Here is a 6,592-nt window from a genome sequence, read left to right as displayed (position 1 = left end):
AAAGTATATCTTGTGGTTGGGGTCTACTACAAGCCACTCAGCCAAGAGGATCTTGTTGATGAGTCATTGCACCAACTAGCATTAAGCATAGAGCTCACAGGCTCTCATACTCCTGGGAGATTTCAACCACCCAGATGTTTGCTGGGAAAGCCACGTGGCAGGAAGTAAACCACCCAGGAGACTGACTCCTGGAGTCCATTGAGGACAACTTCCTTGTCCAAATATTAAACAAACCAACCAGAGGAGAAGCAGTACTCTGGTTGCTCACTGATGGTACCTGGTGCTCATCAGTGCAGAAGAGCTCATTAAAGAAGTTAAGACTGGGGAAACCTAGCTTACAGTGACACACCCTGGCTGAGTTTGTGATCTCGAGGGATACAGGCCTGGCTAAGAAAAAAGTCAGGACCCTGAATTTCAGAAAAGCCAACTTTCAGCTGTCCAAAGAATTAGTGAATAAGATCCCATGGCATATAGTCCTTAGAGACAGAGGATCTGATCAGAGCTGACAACGTTTTAAGGATATTTTCCTTGGAGCGCAAGAGCTCTCTATTCCCATATGTAATAAATCAAGCAGGGATTTCAGGAAACTGACATGGTTGTATAAGGATCTGCTGGTCAAACAGGCAAAAGACAGAAATGCACAGATGGTGGAAATAAGGCCATGTGCCCTGGGAAGAGTACAGAAAAGTCATCTGATGTGCAGGGATGGGATCAGGAAAGCCAGGGCACTGACAGAACTAAACTTAGTTTAGTTAAACTAAACTAAAAAAAAAAAAAAAAAAAAAAAAAAAAAAGGAGGAACTAGAACAGATTGAATATCCAGGTCTGTAGGTGTCCTTTGCCTAAAATTCAGATAGAATCACAGAATCACAGAATATTAGAGATTGAAAAGACTTGAAAGACCATCTAGTCCAATCCCCCTGACAGAGCAGGAACATGTAGATCAGGTCACACAGGACTGTGTACAGGTGGGTTTTGAATGTCTCCGGGAAAGAAGACTACAAAACCTCTCTGGGCAGCGTGTTCCAGTGTTCTGTCACTTTCACCATAAGAAAGTTTAATCTCATATTTAAGCGGAACCTTCTACGTTCTAGCTTGCACCTATTGCCCCTTGTCTTATCATTAGATGTCACTGAGAAGAGCCTGGCTCTGTCTTCTTGACATTCACCCTTTACATATTTATAAACATTAATAAGGTGACCCTGTAGTTTCCTCTTCTCAGGGCTAAAGAGACTCAGCTCCCTCAGCCTTTCCTCATTAGGGAGATGCTCCACTCCCTTAATCATCCTTGTGGCTCTGTGCTGGATGGACTCTCTCAAGCAGTTCTCTGTCCTACTTGAACTGAGGGGCCCAGAACTGGATACAATATTCTAGATGCAGTCTCACCAGGGCAGAGTAGAGGAGTAGGAGAACCTCTCTAAACCTACTAACCATACCCCTTCTGATACACCTCAGGATGCCATTGACTACAAGAAAACAATGCTAGCTCATGGTCATCCCACTGTCCTCCAGGACTGCTACCTCCCTTTCCGCTTCTCTGCTCTCCAGCAGGGCAGTCCCAAACTTATTCTGGTGTCTGGGGTTGTTCTTTCCCAGATTCAGGACTCTACACTTGCCCTCATTATATTTCATTAAATTTCTCTCTGCCCAATTCTCCAGTCTGTCTAGGTCCTGCTGGATGGTAGCATTTTCCAGTATGTCAGCCACTCCTCCCAGTTTTGTGTCATCAGCAAACTTGCTGACAGAACACTCCATTCCCTCATCCAAGGCATTAATGAATATATTGAACAACACTGGTCCCAATACCAACCCTTGAGGGACTCCACCACATACAGGATTCCAGATCGACTCTGTCCCATTGACCACAACTCTCTGGCTTCTTCCTTTCAGTCAGTTCACAGTCCACTTCACTACCCAATCATCCAGATCTCACTTCCTCAGTTTAGCTGTGAGAATGCTGGGGAGACAGTGTCAAAGGCTTTACTGAAATCAAGATACACCATGTTCCTTGCCTTTCCATAACCTATCCACCATGACATGATGTTGGAACAGAGTGTCTTAACAGGAAGACTGGTCCTGGGACATTTTCTTCTGCACATTGAGGACAACAGTCAACACCTAGAAGACAGACACAGTTCAGGAAGCTGTGACGGCTGTTCAGAGGGCTGTTCGGAGTGCTGTTCAGATATATTTCTGTGAGGGAAGGGAAGGGAAGGGAAGGGAAGGGAAGGGAAGGGAAGGGAAGGGAAGGGAAGGGAAGGGAAGGGAAGGGAAGGGAAGGGAAGGGAAGGGAAGGGAAGGGAAGGGAAGGGAAGGGAAGGGAAGGGAAGGGAAGGGAAGGGAAGGGAAGGGAAGGGAAGGGAAGGGAAGGGAAGGGAAGGGAAGGGAAGGGAAGGGAAGGGAAGGGAAGGGAAGGGAAGTTGCATTTTGCAAAATGTATCTTTACCAACATAATATTTAGTTGGTGGTAAAGGGAACGTTAGGTCCTTTACATTTATATTAGACAACAGCTATCACTACCCTGTGAAAGATACAGCAGATTGAATGCTTTGATTCAGTCAGGTATGAGAAAGCCATTTTGCTCCTCAGCTCTTGAAGACAGATACAAAGACAGTTTGGAGAGTAAAGTGATTTTAACACTAGCTGGTGGTTGAATTTTAGTTCTCTGTAATTTGGGATGAAACACCTAGCCCATAAGCCTTTGGTAGTTTCCTTTTGATCTCACCCTAAATGTCTCAGACTTAGTTAGGAAAGCTGTGCCAGGAAAGTGTACTCAATAGCCTATATTATTTAGTTCCAAAATTATTGGCTAATAGTTCCCGCTTATTATAGATTTCTGAAATTTCCAAGATAACTAATTTACAAAGGCTTGGAAGTCACTTTTTTAAACTGATAGCCCAGTGAAGGAAGTTATGTTTAATTGCATACCAACAATCTATTGATTTCTTAATATCTATGATTAATAATTATTTATATGTCCTATGTATTTACAGAAATGTTATCATAGACAGATGTTTTGAAGATATTATTCTGGATTTTAAAGGTTATATATTTTAGTATCATTCTGCTTTCAGTTTAGTCTTCAGTTTAGGCTTAGTCTTCAGTTTAGGCTTAGCTTTAGTCTTTCAGTTTAGGCTTAGTTTCTGATATAATAAAACTCTGAGAGCAATGTGACTGAAATGGAAACACTGAAAGCATAGTCCTGTTCTCATATACAAGACAGATCATTTAAGATTGTTTTTGTTGTGTGCAAATACTCTGAAATTTTGGCACTTGAGATGAAAATTAGTACAACCTTGAAATATCTCTTAATAGATAATTTAGAAACAAAGTCCACGTGGGTTTCATTAGTTCAAAACTAGAGACTCATTAAAAGGAAAGAGTAAGCATTATTAATTTGGAGTTACAAATCAGTGAGATTTGATTACTTTGTCCCAGTGTAAAATCCCAGTTTTTAATTATACTAATTTCCCGCATAGGTTACACAAGAAATAAAGCTGGTTATCATTTGCATTCAGAAAATGTATGGTGAAGATGCATTTCAAAACACAGCAAAGCTAGCTGAATACTTAATTTGTTTCTTCCCTATTATTAAAGAATGAAAAAGCAAAAGAAGAGAACAACTATAAAACATACTGAAACTGACATCTGTGAAATTAATGTCTGATCATGTACAATATCAAATGAATAAGCAGATCTACCAGTATATACCACTGGCTATGATTTTACTCAATATTCTGTAAATATTGTTTTTATTAAGGATATTATAAAAGTAAAAGTAAACTTTGGAATAACGAAATGGTTTGGGTTCCAAGGGACCTCAAAGATTTTAATTCCACCCTCCCTGCCATGGGCAGGCAGAGACACCTCCCACTAAACCAGGTTGCCCAAAGCCCCATCCAACCTAGCCTTTAATACTTTCAAGGACAGAGCATCCACAGCTTCTCTGGGTAACCTGTTCCAGTGCCTCACCACCCTCTGAGTAGAGAATGTCTTCCTTATATCTAATCTAAATATATCCTCTTTTAGTTTAAAGCCATTACTCCTTGTTCTATCACTACCCCCCTCCCCCAACAAAGAATCCCTTCCCATCTTTTCCCTTTAGGTATTGGAAAGCTGTTATAAGGTATCATCTATTTCTACACTCTGGATTACAATGGTTGTGTATTTAAAGTTTTTAAAGGGGTTATGTAAAGCAGAGAAATTTCCAGGAGAAGAAAGTACTTATCACCACTGTAAATTACTTTCAGTGTGTTACCATCCCTTTGTGGACTTCCAGTACAAAAGCAGTGTTGGGTATTAGAGACAGTATAGGTCTTCTTTAAGTTCATTTTCATTAAAGTTAGAGAGTTTCTTCAGAAGACAGCAACAGACATACTCTGAGACTATCCTTAGTGATGTAAAGCTAGGAGTGACACTAAACATGTTTGCCTTTGTTTCTGATTCTTATCTCAGGAATCTCTGCCCAAAGTATTCTCCATGTGCTTCTGAAATGATAAATAAGACCAAAATTCTGATTGTTTTGCCAGATAGTAGGGTTCCCTTCCTTTCCAACACCACATGGTTAAAGTCTACATGTGTCAGTTTGTCTGTCATATGTTTAAATGTTTCCACATCCCCATGAAATCTACATGTTTTCTGAACCTGCTTCATTTTAACCGAACTGTTGGTACTGCTGATATCAGCAGGGGTGCACACAGCTCAATCAAGGTTATATAACAGACAAATCATTCTCTTATATGGGAAAAGCACTGAGAAAGATCAATATCAGGCGTTGATTTGTTGGAAACCCAGAGCATTATCTACTGTTTCAGGAGAGATAAATGACATTATGGAACACCTAAAGAATATAACTGTAACTGCATCAAGTTTGAGAATCTGAGGGGAGTCTTGATTCCTACTGCAAATATACAGATACCCAACCTCTGGAGTACTCCTTTGAGACATCCTTCTCTTTAGCATTGTGGAAGACTTAGTGGCTGTTCTGCTGTTGTCTTCTTAGATGCATATTAGTTCTTGCTTTGAAGAACAAAATCATTTGGAATCAAAATTTAATGCTGCTCTAAGTAAACTGGGAGCATGAGTTATTTATGTAAAAAGACTAGTAAATCCATGAGGATGAGGAGAAAACTGAGTGTGCAGAGGTAGGTATTGAGCACTAGAACAAACGAGGTGCAGATATGTGATCTTGTATACTAAATCAACTGGCTACTACCTTTTCTGTTGTTTTAGTAATCTTGTGGGAAAAGTCTTGGTGGCAGTAAATAAAGAAATAAATAATAATTGTAATACCATAATACAGAAAAAAATATCTGGAAAAATCTGCTAGACACCTCTGATTCAATAGCATCTTGTTTGTCATCCCAGAACTTTAAGATGTCATGTCTCATGAGATTTCCTCAGAGATCAGGCATAATTCCCATGGATGTGTCATTCTCAGACAAGAGTTGGTCTGGGTTCTTGATATAGTACTCAGCAAAAGGGATGGTCTAAATAAGCAAGTGTATTTGTCCAGTCATGTTTGTAATAAAACAGCAAAAGAAGAAATATTCTCTTTGTTTTTGTATAAAAGAGAATCATACAAGACAATTACTCATTTTATATTCAGAATGAAACAGCCTTTCCCAGAGTTTGATTGTTTCCTTGTGTGGATGGGGAGAAATACCTATGTTGTTGGTAATCTTGCTGCCACTGCTTGTATCCCCAAAATATCTCCCTCTCACTATTTCTGTTTCACAACGAAATACAGCCAGATTACCTACCTTTCATAAACCTGTAAAGAAATTCTACTCCTTGAAGAGATCAGTTATATTTACCAGATAGGCACTGGTATTGTTTATAGCTGCCTGTTATGTACATTAGACCATATATAAGCAAATCTAGATACAAACTGGGAATTATTCAGGCCGGATACTTCTCAAATGATCCCTATAAAGCTACAACAGATGAATGAGGGTACTAAGAACATAAAGAGTAATGTGTTTTTCCCTTTTATGATGTCTACAAATAACATTTTAAAGGGGGGGGGGGGGGGGGGGGGAGGGAGGAACTGAACAAAATTATTTCCCTGTAGAGAATTTTGAGTGTTTGTCTTAACACATTGAACAATGTCAACAACATTTAACCTACAGTATATAGACTCTGACCTTGGTCTTTAAAATATTGTCCAGATCAATGAAGCATTGGCTATTTGCAGCTTACTTTAAGTGCTTGCAGTACAGGTGATATCTGCATGTTCAATTTAGAGATATTCACATTTTAGAAAAGCTGAGTCCCATATTTTTGACCTTGTTCATCTTGCATAAGTCTATTTACTGTCTTTTTTTTTTTCTTTTGTATCATCTCTCTGAAACACATTGCTTCAACAACATAACATCCTGATGCAGTTATAAAGTTTGTTGGCAAAAGAATAATTTCACACAAATTAAGATAGGGAAAGCATATTACATAGATTTTTCTCCTAACATAGAGGAAATAGAGCTTGTGTAAGTTAAATCTTGTTCTGCATAGTGGCTGGATGCTTGTCTACTTTCCACTGGCATTTTTGAACATGAAATAATTAACATATAATTAAAGTTTATTTTTTTTTTTA

This window comes from Aythya marila (assembly GCF_965140915.1).
Source record: "Aythya marila genome assembly, chromosome: Z".
Taxonomy (NCBI): domain Eukaryota; kingdom Metazoa; phylum Chordata; class Aves; order Anseriformes; family Anatidae; genus Aythya; species Aythya marila.
Note: the sequence above shows the minus strand (reverse complement) of the source record.